Below are 17,026 nucleotides of genomic sequence, written 5' to 3' on the forward strand. Positions count from 1 at the left end.
AGGTTCCTCAAAAAATGAAAAATAGAACTACCATATGATCTAGCTGCTGGGAATATATCCAAAAAAAAGGAAATCAGTATATCAAAGAGATACTTACACTCCTATATTTACTGCAACACCATTTCACAATAGGTAAAGTATGGAATCGACCCAAGTGTCTGTCAATGGATCAATGAATAAAGAAAATGTGGTATATATACACAATGAAATATTATTCAGCCAAAAAAAAGAATGAAATATTGTCATTTGTAGCAATGTAGGTGGAATTGGAGAACATTACGCTAAGTGAACTAAGCCAGATGCAGAAGGACAAATACCACATGTTCTCACTTACATGTGGAATCTAAAGCAATCAAACTCATAGAAGTGGAGAGTAAATGGTGGTTACCAGAGCTGGGAAGGGGAGGAGTATGAAAGGAGGCTGGTTAATAGGTAAAAAAACACACTTAGATAGAAGTAATAAGTTCTAGTGTTCGATAGCACAGTAGGGTGACTGTAGTTAACAATAATTTATTATATATTTCAAAATCATTAGAAGAGAAGATTTGAAATATTCCCAACACAAAGGAATGATAAATGTTTGAGGTGATGAATATCCTAATTAATCTGCTTTGATCATTATACATCGTATACCCATATCAAAATATCACATGTACCCCATAAATATGTAAAATTATTATGTATCAATAAAAAAGAAACTGCCGAACTGTTTTTGAAATTGCATTTCAACAGCAATATATGAGAGTTATGGTTATTCTTTTTAAAATTTTATTGTAAATTGATGTTATAATTGTACATATCTATGGGATACAAAGTGATTTATGAATTATGATTTATGAATACAATGTAGAATAATTAAATCAAACTAATTAGCATATCCATTACCTCAAATACTTATTTTTTGCGGTGAGAACATTTGAAATTTACTCTCTTAGCAATTTTGAAATGTATAATACACTATTATTAACTATATTTGCCTCAACATGCAACAATAGATCTCAAAAGAAAAGCTTATTCCTCCTAAGACTTCATATCTTTGACTGTCATTTCCCCCTTCCCACCCCCAACCTTGATAACCACCATTCAGTTCTCTGCTTTTAGGAGTTTGATTGTTTTAGGTTCTACATGTAAGTGAGAACATGCAGATTTTGTCCTTCTGTGCTTGGCATATTTCACTTAGCATAATGTTTTCCAAATCCATCCATGTTGTCACAAATGACAGGATTTCCTTCTTTTTAAAGGCTGTATACTATTATGTATATACTTGTATAGCACATTTTCTTTATCCATTTCTGTTGATGGACATTTTGGTTGATTTCATGTTTTGGCTATTGTGAATAGTGCTGCAACGAACATGGGGGTACAAACATCTCTTAAACAAGTTAATTTCAAATATTTTGGGTAAATACCCAGAAGTGAGTTTGCTGGGCTATATGGTAATTCTATTGTTAGTTTTTAAAGGAAACTCCATATAGCTTTCCATGATTGTACTAATTTATATTCCCACCAACAATGTACAAGGGTCCCCTTTTTTTCACTTCTTTGCCAATACTTTTTTTTTGTCTTTTTGATAATAGCCATTCTGATAGGTATAAGGTGATACCTCACTGTGATTTTAATTTGCATTTCCCTAATGATTAGCAATGTTGAACATTTTTTAATATTGCTATTGGCTATTTGTATGTCTTCTTTTGAGAAATGTCTATTCAGGCCCCTTGCTCATTTTAAAATCAGATTATTTGTCTTCTTGCTATTGAGTTGTTTGAGTTCTTTATATATTTTAGATATTAATCTCTAATAGATGTACAGCTCTCAAATATTTTCTCCTAATCCATAGATTGTCTCTTCATACTGTTGTTTCCTGGGCTGTGTAGAAGCTTTATAGTTTGATGCAATCCCATTTGTTTATTTTTGCTTTTGTTGCCTGTACTTTGGGGGTCAAATTCAAAAACTCATTGACCAGACCAATGTCATGTAGTTTTTCTCCTATGTTTTCTTCTAGTAGTTTTATAGTTTCAGGTCTTATGCTTAAGTCTTTAATTCCTTTTGAGTTGATTTTTGTATATGGTATGAGATAAAGGTTCAATTTAATTCTTCTTTATGTGTATATCCATTTTTCCTAACACCATTTATTGAAGGGACTATCCTTTGCCCATTGTGTATTCTTAGCACCTTTGTCAAAAATCAATTGACGGTACATGTATAGGTTCATTTTTGGCTCCCCATTCTGTTCCATTGATCAGTGTGTCTATTTTTATGCCAGTACCTTGCTGTTTGAATTATTACTTTATGGCATAGATTGAAAGCAGATAGTGTGAGGCCTCTAGCTTTGTTCTTTTTGCTCATGATTGCCTTGCCTAGTCAGGGTTTTTTATTTGTGTGTGGTTGTAAATGAATTTTATTTACCTTCGTGTTGCGCATTCTTCATTCTGAGACCCAAGTGTCCTTGTGATATGATTAGCCATCATCCAGAAAAACTTAGAACCCTCATACATTGCTAGTGAGATTGAAAAATGGTGTAGCCACTTTGCAAAAGTATTTATTAGTTCCTCAAAATGTTAAACATAGAGTTACAATATGACCCAGTATTCCACTCCTAGGTATATAAAAAGAAATGAAAGTATGTGTATTAATCAGGATCCACCAGAGGGACAGAAGTGATCAGCTATATGAAAGGGAGTTTATTAAGAAAAATTGGCTCACATGAGCACGAAGAGAAGTCCTGCGATAGGCCGTCTGCAAGCTGGGGAAGAAAGAAGGCGGTAGTGGCTCAGTCTGAGTCCAAAAGCCTCAAAAGCAGGGAAGCTGACAGTGCAGCCTTCAGTCTGTGGCCGAAGGCCTGAGAGCCCCCGGCAAACCATTAATATCAGTCCAAGAGCCCAAAGGCCAAAGAACCTGGAGTCTGATGTCTAAGGGCAGGAGGAAGGGAAGGAAGCACCCAGCACAGGGAAAAAGATGAAAGCCAGAAGACTCAGCAAGCCAGTTTATCCCACCTTCTTCCGCCTGTTTTGTTTTAGCTGCAATGGTAGCACATTGGATGGTGCCTGCCCACATTGCGGGTGGGATCTTCCTCTCCCAGTCCACTGACTCAAATGTCAATCTCCTCTGTCAACATCCTCAAAGACACACCCAGAAACAATACTTTATCAGCTATCTAGACATCCTTCAGTCCAATCAAGTTGACACCTAATATTAACCATCACAGCATATATCCACACAAAAACTTGAACGTAAGTGTTCACAACAACATTATTCATAATTAGCCAAAAAGTGGAAACAAATTAAATTTCCATCAACTAACGTATGGATAAACAAAATGTGGTATATCCATACAATGGAATATAATCTGGCTATAAAAAATGAAGTACTGATACATGCTAAGCTATGGATGAACCTTAAGAACATTATGCTAAGCGAAAGAAGCCAGTCACAAAACACCACATAGTGTATGATTCCATTTATATGGAATGTCTTGGACAGGCAAATCCATAGAGACAGAAAGTAAATTAGCAGTTTCCTAGGGACTAAGGGGAAATGGAGAATAACAGCTGTGGCTGTTGGATTTCTTGTTGGGGAGATGAAAATGTTCTAAAATGGACTGTGGTGATGATTGCACAACTCTGAATATATTAAAAATCACTGAATAACACATTTTAAATGGGTGAATTGTTTGATATGTGAAATATAGCTCAATAATGCTGTTTTCAAAAAACATGTAAATAACTATAAAAAAGCATTTTCAAACTATACACTCCTGTTCACTCTAGCTTAAAACAATGCTTCTCAGTTTTTAGATCCATAGAATCACCTGGGTATCTTGTTATACTGCAGGTGGTAATTCATTACCTCTGGATTTGGGCGTTCTGAGGTGATGCTGGTATTTCTTGTCCAGGAATCACACTTAGAGTAGCAAAGGATGTTTGAGACATTTTCCTTTCAGGATGGCATACCAAAACCTTTGTAACAGGAGAAAAGGCTTAGGGAGGGGGGCTGATCAGTAAAGAAAGTTCCCAGCTGCTTTTCATATGCTCTCTAAATTGAACATGCCATTTATTAGAGGTTTGAAAACAGCTGGACCAAAATCTCATCAGAATCACCTGGGAAGATGGAGCTGTGGTGATGGTGAAGCAAGAGAGATTGCCTGGGCCACAAAATTTCAGGTCCCTATACCAGAGATCTGTCCCTGGATAGATGGGTTAGGAGGGTACTTTGAGTTGCCTCTCTTGAAGAGAGTAAGGGGATGTATCTTCTAGGTGTTTTAGAATTAGTATTCTTATTAATAAAAAGTACCCTCACCCACCCCATAGACAATTCTGTTGTTCAGATAGATTTGGAGCCCACCAATGCAGAAGACTTCTTTGCTCCCTTCTGGATCTTAAATTCTATGAGACAAGCTCCTTTATTCAGCTCAAACGTTTACTCTGTTTTCTGTATGACATGCATAATTTAGGGCCCTCTATCTGTAGGAATCAAAGCTTAGTACATACTTCACCAATCATAAGGTCTACTGAGAGAGACTCACACGTAAGCCTATGTTACATTGCAGGGAAAATGCTCTAATATTCGTATACACTTGCTTCTACTTATTCTTAATTTCCCAATCCTTGAAAAAGGAGAGGAGATCTGCACCCTGAGCTCTAACTGAATCCATGGTGCCTTAGATCAAAGCTACAGCCCTCATAGCCACCTAAAAGCCAATATTTTCTGAATTTTGCCCACAGAAGAGTCTTCCTCTTATGAAACCTCAGAATTTGTAGACTCCCTTTGAGATAATTTAAGCCTGACATCTTAATTAAGACTTCGGAATTTCCCTTTAGATCTCTTCTTTCCCCTCCAGTTTACAGACTCTATAAAAGGAACCTATTGCTTTTAAATGTCTCTTCCTTTATCTCCATTCAAGGATGATCATATCGCTACATCCTACATCTAGATTATGTTTTTTTCCTCCTACATGTGTATTTAATAATATCTCTTCATCTGATTATAGCTCATGCTTACTAGCTAAGGATACGCTGACATACCCCACCAAAGTCACAACTTCACTGTGTGGAGGGGAGTAGAGAGGTTTTCATTAAAATGGATTGTCCACTGTCATAGCACAGTACTACTTCAGTACTACTCTTCCTCTCCAAAGTATGGATGTGAAGAAGCAGACCAGTAATGTTGGCAGTGACAGTTGATCAGTTATCTTCTAAATTTTCTCATGAATACTAATTTTCTAAAATAAACACTTTTCATTAATTAACTTTTTTTTTTGAGACAGAGTCTCGTTCTGTCCCCCAGGCTGGAGTGCAGTAGCGTGATCTCGACTCAATGCAGCCTCCACCTCTGGGGTTCCAGTGATTCTCCTGCCTCAGCCTCCCAGGTAGCTGAGATTACAGGCATGCTCCACCACTCCCATCTAATTTTTGTATTTTCAGTAGAGACGGGCTTCACCATGTTGGCCAGGCTGATCTTGAACCCCTGACCTCAGGTGATCCACCGCCTTGGCCTCCCAAAGTGTTAGGATTACAGGCGTGAGCCACTGTGCCCAGCCAATTAACACTTTTAATAATAATAATTAATTTGATGATAATTTTGTTTAATCTTGAAAGTATTCTATAAAAGACAAATGGTAGGAGGTCCTAGAAGTCTGAAGAACATGTTGTGGGAGAAAATTATACAACTGAGGAAATTTTACCCATTAACTTTTGTCTTATGAAAAAACTAGGGTTTTTTTTTTTTACTATTAGTAGTAACATACTTCAGCCATTTCTTGGAAAGCCTTTTCTGTATAAAGCATGATGGAGTTACAAAGATCCATAAGCTAATTCTCCTACCCTCAGGGAATTCTGTCAGAGATGGTGACATTGTATTAGATTGGTGCAAAAGTGATTGCGGTTTAGTAATGGCAAAAACCACAATCACTTTTGCACCGACTTAATAATTTAGAGGTGTGCTATGGTCAGAGAAGGGCAGCTGTCTTGAGAGTTCACAAGAGGGGTCTCTAATCCAGATCCAGATAAGCAAGTATCTTTGCATCTAAAATAAAAATAGCTAACACTCAGTGCTTGCTGTGTGCCAGGCACTCTTCAAGCACGTGGCACACATTCGCACATTTAATCTTCACCAAAAATCCACAAGGAGAATACTACTATTACCCCACTATCAAATGAAGCTTTTTAAAAAGGTTATTGACTTGACCATGGTCACAAAGCTCTGTAGATGCTAGGTTGGAATCCAGCATGAGGTCATTAGTATAATAACCTCTCAGAGATGTCCACATCATTACCCCCAGGCCCTAAAGGAGAATTACGAGTTGAAGATGGAGTTAAAATTGCTACTCAGTTGACCTTAAGTAGGAACACAAGCCTGTATAATCCAGGTGAGTCCAACACATTCCTGAGGGTCCTTAGAAGTACAAGGGGGAGCAGAAGAAGCAGAGGAAGTCACAAACCGACAGAAAACAGAGAGGGATGCCATATCACTGCCTTTGGAGATGGCGAAAGGGGCCCAAGAGTCCAGGAATGGAGATGGCCTCCTCTAGAAGTTGGAAAAAAACAAAGCAACAGGTTTTCCCCTAGAGCCTCTGGAAAGAAAACTGCCCTGCCAATATCTTGACTTTAGCCTAATGAGACCCATTTCAGATTTCTGACCTCCAGAACTGCAAGATAATATATCATGTTGTTTGAAGCAACCACGTTTGCAGTAATTTGTTACAGCACTGATAGGAAACTCATGCAAAGGCCCAACTCTCTCTTCTTCCACTGGATAAGCTGAATTCCAGAACCTTCTTCCTGAGTGTTAAATTAGAAAAAATGTAAGCTGATGTATAGCTTGGAATATTTGGCCCAGAACTCCTTACTTTATCCTTATCTACTCTGAAAGTCACCACCAGCCTTTCACTGTCACACATTTCCCCATCCCTTTGGCATTTCTCAGAGTATCTTTGATTCACTAGAAGGATTCGTGGTCTGATTTTCTAGCAGAACATTGCCCAAAATGTCAGAGACTTATAAGCACAAGGCATTATCAGAAAGGGACAGTACTTTCATTAAACACTGTGACAACTCCTATCAGGCGGATGCTATCACTCCGGCACCCATCACACCTGCTCCTGCAACTTTTGTAGAATGTGAGAGAAAGCCTAAGTGTTAGATTGGTGCAAAAGCAACTGCGGTTTTCACCATTAAAAGTAATGGCAAAAACCACAATGACTTATGCACCAGCCTAATACTTAGTGGCTTGACAGTAAGTAGAGATTTGTTGCACTCAGTTAACGCCCCCAACACATAGTTGGTCTGGTCCTATGCAAGGCAGTCTAAAGAGAGAAGAGTGCTTTGAATGTTCGGGCAGCTGCCTTGCCTACAACTCCCCAAGAATGAGCAAAGGGGAGAATCCAGCTCCAGGCTATAGGAGATCGTTTTCACTGTTTCCTGCAAAGCAACCAGAGGCCATGAGAGCAAGTGAACAGAGAGGCTTCTTCTCCCTGCTTAAATGGGCACCAACCCACTGATCATTTTATCATCTTTGCAGTTCATCTTACAAGCCTTCAAAACATTCTCTAGGTCTCTTGTATGTGGCACTCAGAACAAAGTGCAGTTCTCTGCGAAGATCCTTCTGATAGGCAGCTGAAGGTCCTGGGCACCAACCTTGAGGCCGTTGCGTGTGCTGGAGTCTTGAGAGCTGATTGTTGAGTCAGGAATTTTGCAAGCCACTGGGAGCATTTACACAATAGAATTGGACAAATGCCACGAATCAGGATTTCTCCCCTCCCCGTTCCTGCCCCCACAGCTGGTTTCTCAGGACACCACCTGGTAACACTGGCTGTATGCATGGTGCTTATTTATTTGCTTTTGAAAGCCAGCAGGACAAGTAAGACTGCCATTCAGCTTGCAGGCCATGAGGACCTAAAGACAGGCCAGTCAACCATCAGGAAAAAATATAGCTCCCAAGCCCAACACTGGCTCTGTAATACAATGTACATAAAAACACAATGTGTTACATTGGCAGGGCAGACACATTCACTGAGGTTCAGAGAGAAGAAAGAACATTTGGTGAAAGAATCTTCATGGAGGAATTAGTTGGGACTTTATTTCTTGTTCTACCAATAATTGCTGAGTACCTCCCATGTGCTAAACCCCATGCTAGGTTCTGCAGGGAATACAAAGATTAATCCAGACAGGTTCTTCTCCTAGAAGAATGTGCAACTTTGAGGGACCTCCAAGGAGGACCCCCCCGGGCATCTGGGCTCTCATCCAGGAGTTGTTTCAAGATTGTTTTCCTTGGTCCCTGCTGCTCTCTCCATCGTTAGCTTTTCTGCTTCTCAACACCCCAATTTGACCTGCTCCTTGCCTTCTGTTCTCTGTTCCTCAGACTTTGGGACTTCATATTATAATTCTGGGTATCGTCCTCCCCAGCCTTCCCATTCCCTTTTTCTTCCTGTAGCTCTCAGCTCATATGCCAGCCCTCAGGCGGGCCTTCCACACCACGTGCCAATGCAACCCCCATACACATGTGCACACTGAGATCCAGCTATACTTTATTACATCACCCAGTTTCTTTCTTGCATGGCAGTTATCATAAACCGTACTTAGGTCGTTTATTTGCTTACTTTTTTATTGGCTGTCTCTACCACTACCACCTACCACTAAATCAGTTCTCTAAAGGCCAGGGACTATACCTATCTCATTCACCACCATATCCCTAACTCCTAGCACCATGCTAGTGCATTCAATAATAAATATTTAATTAATTGATATAAATATAAATGAAGTGAAATGATTGGACCTCAGAGGAGGAAGAGGTTACATTCACCTGGAAAGATCAGGAAAGACTTCATAGAAGAGATAGGATTTGAGCTGATTTTTTTTTTTTTTTTTTTTTTTTTTGAGATGGAATCCTGTTCCGTCACCCAGGCTGGAGTGCAGTGGCGCAATCTCTGCTCACTGCAACCTCCGCCTCCTGGGTTCAAGCGATTCTCCTGCCTCAGGCTCCTGAGTAGCTGGGATTACAGGCACCCGCCACCACACCCGGCTAATTTTTTATGTTTTTGGTAGAGATAGGGTTTCACCATATTGGCCAGGCTGGTCTCTAACTCCTGACCTCAAGTGATTTGCCTGCCTCAGCCTTCCAAAGTGCTGAGATAACCGGCATGGGCCACAGCACGTAGCCTGAGAGGAATTGTAAAGGATAGGTAGGATTTGGGGAGCAGAAGGTACAAAGTGAGTAAAGTCATGCAGGAATAAGTATGAACCACCAGAGGAAGAGATAACAAGAGCACAACAGTTGCTCCAAAAAAGACTGGACATGTAGCCATTGCTATCAGTTCAGCTACACATTTAGAACTTAAAATTTTGAAAAGAGAAACATCTTCTAATTTTTCTTTCCTTGAGACAGTTATTTCAAACTCAAGCTCCACAGAGTCCTCTTCTGGAACAGCTTGGCTAGGAGTGAGTTGGAGGAGGGATTGTTTATCTGGACTTGCCTTCCCCACTCCCACCCTCAATTTCCCAACCTCAGTTAGCCAGAGCGGCTCTGCTTTTGTCTATTCTGTTAGTGCTTTCAAGGAAGGTGGATCCCATCTTTCTTGCTTTGTCTTCTCTACATGACAATATTTCCTTATGTTTCTTTTGTTTTTGTTTTCAACTTTCATGGGAAAATATGCTTTTCTTTTTTTTTTTTTTTTTTTTTTTGTCTTCTTAAATAAACACTTTCCCTCCATCCCCAGAGATCTGGACACACTGGATATACATATGTAGATTTTCAGAGCAAAGATTTATTCTTTAAGAAGATAACACTTTCAAAACATAGGTTATTTCTTCTTTCTTATAAATCCTATGAGCCATAGATAGAGTATTTGCAAAGTATGTTTATAATTATGTTACAAAACAGTATCATGACCATGTTTAAAGAAATGGAAATGGAGAAAATGTATTTAGATATCTAGGTAGAAAACAACTTTGCCTTCTTGGTTCTGGGATGGTGCTAAATTTTAATAGTAAATAGAAATAAATGGAGCAATTATTCTCCACCACATTCTGAATATTCTGAACTGCATTCAAAAAGGTAATTTTAAAATTCAAAGTACCCTTATCAGCTCTGACATCTTTATGTTGACTTCTGACTCTGACAGGTTTCGGTCTTGCTGGTAATTTATTTCAAATTAAAAGGAGAATCCATGACCTCCTTTCTCATTCTGTGATTCAAATCTATACTAATTTCTTCACATACCACAAGTTTTATTTCCATTTAAAAGGCACCCCTACGGAAACCTTAGTCTGTCATGGTTTTATCAAGGGGCGTTTTATTTTATCTTTACTGGCATTATCTTTACTGATAAGAGCTTTAGATCCACAAAGACTCAGAAACTTTGCTATTGATTAATCCTTAAATGGCATTAAAGGTTGAATCCCTGCTATAACAATTCCAGGGTAATTAAAATTGTATGGTAATAAATCCCATCGATCTACGAGTCCATTCAAGAAATTCTAATGAACTAAATAATTTTAAATTTAGTTACAGTAGGATTTGGTCAATATTTTTCATATCTTACTGAAAAGTATGGAAGTAAAACTCAGGGTCTGACACAGATATAAACTTCAGGATTAAAAACTATGAAGTTTTTCTTATCTTATCAAGCTACACAATCTCTACTGCTGGTGCTGCCATTCATATAGAAGTCCTTAGTTTCTGGTTCTAGTAACAGTAAGAAGTGCAGCAATGGACTCATGCCATAGATCCATACACACCATCGCCCAGAAAGCATGCAGCTGGCTAGATGGCCTGCTGAAAACTCAATTATAGCAACAGTTGGGAGACAACACTCTGAATGGATTAAGACAGGATGCAGTTAGGCTTTAAGTTAACAACCAGTATAAAGGAATATAAGCAGAATATCAAGGTCCAGGAATCAAGAGGTGGAAATGGGAGTAGCTTCTCTTACTATTGCACCTATGAACCCAATTATATAATTTTTTTCTACCCATCCCTGCAACTTTGAGCTTGGTGGGTTTGGAGGTCTTGGTGTTTTGTTTTGTTTTGGTTTGGTTTGGTTTGATTGAGACAGGGTCTCTCTCTGTCGCCAAGACTGGAGTGCAGTGGCGCCATCTCAGCTCACTGCAACCTCCACCTCCTGGATTCAAGCGATTCTCATGCCTCAGCCTCCCAAGTAGCTGGGATTACAGGCGCATGCCACCACACCTGGCTAATTTTTTGTATTTTCAGTAGAGATGGGGTTTCACCATGTTGGCCGGGCTGGTCTTGAACTCCTGACCTCAGGTGATCTGCCCACCTCAGCCTCCCAAAGTGCTGGGATTACAGGCATGAGCCACTTTGCCCAGCCGGTCTTGGTTCTTAAAAGAGAAATTCTTCCATAAGAAGACACAACAAAAGCTCCACTGAATTGGAAGTTTAAAGGGTACCTGACCATTCTGGGTTCCTTGTGCCCCTGACCCAATAGGCAAAGGGTTACTCTTCTGGCTGGCTGGCATGATTTATCCTAACTACTAAAGGGAAATAAGGTTGCTGCTGCACAATGGTGGTGACGATTATGTTTGGCACCCAGAAGATTCATTCTCTAAGGTACTTCTTAATGCTCCCATATCCAAGAATAAAAATTAATAAGAATTTACAAAAAAAAAAAAAAAAAAGAGGCCGGGTGCCATGGCTCACACCTATAATCCCAGCACTTTGAGAGGCCAAGGTGGGCAGATCACTTGAAGTCAGGGGTTCGAGACCATCCCGGCCAACATGATGAAACCCCGTCTCTACTAAAAATACAAAAATTAGCTAGGCGTGGTGGTCTGCCCCTGTAATCCCAGCTACTCAGGAGTCTGAGGCAGAAGAATCGCTTGAATCCAGGAGGCAGAGGTTGCAGTGAGCCAAGATTGCACCACTGCACTCCAGCCTGGGCAACAGAGCAGTACTCTGTCTAAAAAAAAAAAAAATTACAAAAAAAAATTTTTTTAAGCAGGGCCGCTAAAGATGCAGATTCTTCAATAATGAAGGCTTGAATTAATTCATCAGATACATAACTCTGATTAGCTGAAATTCTGATCGAAACAAAGGAAACATTAAATAGTAGTGGTAGAAGAAAGTTCAACAGCCTCCTTGTGACCATTTATAGACATGGGACTCTTAACAGGTATTCATATTTCCTTCCTTGCTTGTCCTATGTATTTAGTGTGTGCATGAATATGTATATGTGTGTATGTATTCATATAGTAATATGTATATTAGTATATGCTACAAAATTATTATATGTTAATATTATTTGTATATACAACTACTAGTACATTTATTTATAGTTCTCTCTACTCTCCTCTTTTCCTTTATTATTGAATATAAGAATTGATGGTGGTGGTTAACATTGTGATTCACTGTTAGGTAACAAAATATTCAGGTGGCACTGTGACTGAATTTGAAAGGTCATTAACAGAGTCTAGAGATATCCACCATGATTGTCTCACAGGGATGGACTCAATGACTTTTGGAACTTTTTGTTTCTTCATTTTGGGGAGAGTGTAAGGAATATTTTGGTCACACAAAAATTAGTTACCTTTTGTTAAGTGTTAGCATAAAGAAGTTTTTATTGCTGTATGGAAGTATAAACATGTAGAAAAGTGGTTATAAATGCTCAGTGGCCAAAGATATGAACTGTATCAAGTTATTAAACCATTGTCTTTCCATTTCAACTCACTGCCTATACTCTACTGATGGAGACTTCAACACTACTTTTTCAGTAATTAATAGAATGAACAAGTAGAAAGAAATTCATCAAGGATATAGAATTCCTAAACAATGCTATTGACTTGATCTCATTGACATTGCTAGAGCACTCCTCCCAACAACAGCAGAATACATGTCTTTTTCAAGTTCATATGAAACATTAACCATGATAGACCATATTCTTGGCCATAAAACAAATTTTAGCAACTTTAAAAAAATTGAAATCATACAAAATATGTTCTCTGAGCATAAAACAGAATTAAACAAGAACTCAATCACAGAAAAATATCTGGAAAAATCCCTAATATTTGGATTTTTTTTTTTTTTTTTTTTTTTTTTTTTGAGACAGAGTCTTGCTCTGTCACCCAGGCTGGAGTGCTGTGGCATGATCTCGGCTCACTGCAACCTCTGCCTCCTGGGTCCAAGCGATTCTCATGTCTTAGCCTCCCCAGTAGCTGGGATTACAGGTGCACGCCAGCACACCTGGCTAATTTTTGTATTTTTTTAGTAGAGACAGGGTTTTGCCATGTTGGCCAGGCTGGTCTCGAACTCCTGACCTCAGGTGATCCACCCACCTCGGCCTCCCAAAGTGCTGGGATTACAGGTGTGAGCCACCACACCTGGCAATATTTGGAATTTAAGTCCCCCAATATTCAGAAATTAAACAACACATTTATAAATTACCTATTGGTTAAAGAAGTTTAAAGGGAAGTTAGAAATGTTCTGATGGAGGGGTATTGATATCTCTGACTGTAACTGTGAACTTGTCTATTTGTCCTTAAAGTTCTGTCGTGTATTTTGCTTCATGCATTTTGAAGCTCTGTTGTTAGGTGCATAGACATTTAAAATGTTTATGTTCTCTGACCAGTGTGTCATGATGAAATGATCCTCGTTACTCCTAGTAGTAGTCTTTGCTCTGAATCTACTTTGTCCAATATTAATGTAGTCACTCCAACTTTGTTTGATTACTAGTAGCATAATATATTTTTAATCTTTTTACTTTTAGCAAATTGGTATTATTATATTTAAATGTGGTTTATTTTAAGCAGGATACCATTGAGTTTTGCCTTTTTATCCTGTCTGACAATCTCTGCCTTTTAATTAATGCTTAGATCATTTCCATTTAATATGATTACAGATATGTGTGAGTTTAAATCTACCATTTTGTTCCTTGTTTATTATTTGTCACCTCAGTTCTTATTTCATTGTTTTCTGCCTCTTTATTTTTTATTATTCCATTTTATTTTCTTTGTTGAATCATTAGCTACACCTTCTTTTATTTTATGATAGCTTTTGTGATTTTAGTGATGGCTTTAGTTATTTTGTTGCTGAATGCCTTTTTTAGTGATGACTCTATCATAGTAATAATATGCCCTCAATTAATAATAATATACACTCAAGTAGTAATATGCCACTTCACACATTGTATAACATTACAACAATACAGTTATATTTCCCCTTCTCAACCTTTGTACTGTTTTTATACATTTTACTTTTACATATGTTATAAACCTCACAACCTAATGGCATTATTTTTGTTTAAAATGGTCACTTATATTTTAAGATATTTAAAAAATAAAAAAAATGTATCTGATATGTACCCATATATTTTCCATTTCTGGTATTCTTCAGTCCTTTAAATAGATCCAGATTTCCATTTGGTATCATTTGTCTTCACCTGAAGTACTTCCTTTAACACTTTCTGCAGCAAGTTTGCTATTAATACATTCTTTCACAGTTTATATGTCTGAAAAAGTCTTTATTTCGCTTTCATTTTTGATATTAATTTTTGCCATGTATAAAATTCTATTGTCAAAATGGTTGACAGTTTTTCTTTTAGTACTTTAAAGATGATCCACTGTCTTCTGCTTGCATTATTTCCAACAGGAAGTCTGCTCTCATACTTGTTCTATCCATTATGTGCCTTTTTTTTTTCTGGCTAATTGTAAGGTATTTCTTTTAATCAGTAGTTTCAAGAAACTTAAGATGTGCCATTGTGCAATCATTAAAAAGTCAGGAAACAACAGGTGCTGGAGAGGATGTGGAGAAATAGGAACACTTTTACACTGTTGGTGGGACTGTAAACTAGTTCAACCCTTGTGGAAGTCAGTGTGGCGATTCCTCAGGGATCTAGAACTAGAAATTCCATTTGACCCAGCCATCCCATTACTGGGTATATACCCAAAGGACTATAAATCATGCTGCTGTAAAGACACATGCACACGTATGTTTATTGCAGCATTATTCACAATAGCAAAGACTTGGAACCAACCCAAATGTCCAACAATGATAGACTGGATTAAGAAAATGTGGCACATATACACCATGGAATACTATGCAGCCATAAAAAATGATGAGTTCATGTCCTTTGTAGGGACATGGATGAAATTGGAAATCATCATTCTCAGTAAACTATCGCAAGAACAAAAAACCAAACACCACATATTCTCACTCATAGGTGGGAATTGAACAGTGAGAACACATGGACACAGGAAGGGGAACATCACACTTCGGGGACTGTTGTGGGGTGGGGGGAGGGGGAAGGGATAGTATTGGGAGATATACCTAATGCTAGATGACGAGTTGGTGGGTGCAGCACACCAGCATGGCACATGTATACATATGTAACTTACCTGCACGTTGCGCACGTGTACCATAGAGCCTAAAGTATAATAATAATAATAATAATAATAATAATAATAATAAAATAAAGTAAATACTACCACTCAAAAAAAAAAAAAAAAAAAAGATGTGCCATCGTGTAGTTTTCCTCAGGTTTCTTGTATGTGAGGTTTATTTAGTTTTTTCAGTCTGTAAGTTTTTCATCAAATTTGAAAAACTTTTTTAGTCATTAGTTTTCCAATATCATACTCAACCACACACACACACCCCTACTTTGAGGACTCAAAATACACATGTATTAGGCTACTTAAAGTTGTCCCACAGTTCACTGATGCTCTGTTCATTTTTTTTTTTCGGTCAGTGTTTTTTCTGTGTTTTGCTTTAGATATTTTCTATTGCTATGTCTTCAGGTTCAGTAATCTTTTCTTCTACAGTGTCTAATCTGTTTTAATCCTGTCCAATGTATCTCTCATCTCTAAAATTTCAGTTTGAGTCTTCATATATTTTCTGTGTCTCTCCTTGACATGAATACTTTTCTTCTATATTCTTGAACATACTGGAATATATTTATAATGATTACTTCGATATCCTTGTCTACTAATTCTATTATCTTCATCATTTCTAGGTCTGCATAGATTAATTTTTATCCTCATTATAAATTATGTTTTCCTTCTCCTTTGCATATGCCTGAAAATTTTTATTGGATGCCAGACATTGTGAATTTTACCATTCTGGGTTGTAGGTATCTTTAAATTCCTTTAAATAGTCTAGAGTTTTAAGTAACTTGGTAACGGTTTGATCCTCTTAAGCTATGTTTGGCAGGGCAAGAGAAGTATTTATCCCAGGCCTAATTTTTTCTCTACTACCAAGGCTAACACTTCTAACTACTCTGCCAAAAGCCCTGTGTATTGCAAGGTTTTTCCACCCTGGCTTGGGGCAACATGAATTATTTTCATCTCTGGGTGAACTCTAGGGATTGTTCCACCTGTTTTTCTTCTGGTAGTTCTTTCCCCAGCCTCATTTTTTTCACATTCATGCTGTAAGCAATACTTAGCTGAAGTCTCCAGAACTCTGGGAATCTCTTGAGCTCTCCTGGGAAGCTGTCTTCCCTCAGGCATACTGCCTTAAAAATTCTAGTCGTGTTTTATCCTCTCCTCCCAAATTCTCAACTCTGTCTCTTCAAGTCAGAGAGAACTTTGAGCTCCACTTGGGTTCCTTCTTCTTGAGCTTTGGTCGGAGACTCTCCAGGCAGTAAGCTGGGGTAGATCATAGGTTCTTTTTGTTTGTTTACCTTCTCTGGCAGATCATTCTCCTGTGCTTTCTGTTCTGTATGTGATAACTGTCATTTTCATATACTTGTGCTTGTTTTTTAGATGATTGGGGCAACAGGGTAAATTTAATCTCTGTTACTTGACTATGGCCAGAATTGAGAGTCTTGTTTATTATTTCAAACTGAAAAAATACTTGCATATGGTTTTTTAAAAAATTAGACAATACAAAAGGGAATATGTTAAAAAGTAAGTCTTCCTTATACCTTATGCCACTAATGCTCCCAATTCCCTAATCCCTTCCTTTTCAGATGCAGTAACACATTTCTTATAAAATGTTTCATAAATATTCTATGCATCTATTAGCATATGTATTAGAGAATACTATACACAACATTCTATAGCCCCTACTTTCTTATGCTTAACAA

This window comes from Pongo pygmaeus, chromosome 7 (genome assembly GCF_028885625.2).
Source record: "Pongo pygmaeus isolate AG05252 chromosome 7, NHGRI_mPonPyg2-v2.0_pri, whole genome shotgun sequence".
NCBI lineage: Eukaryota > Metazoa > Chordata > Mammalia > Primates > Hominidae > Pongo > Pongo pygmaeus.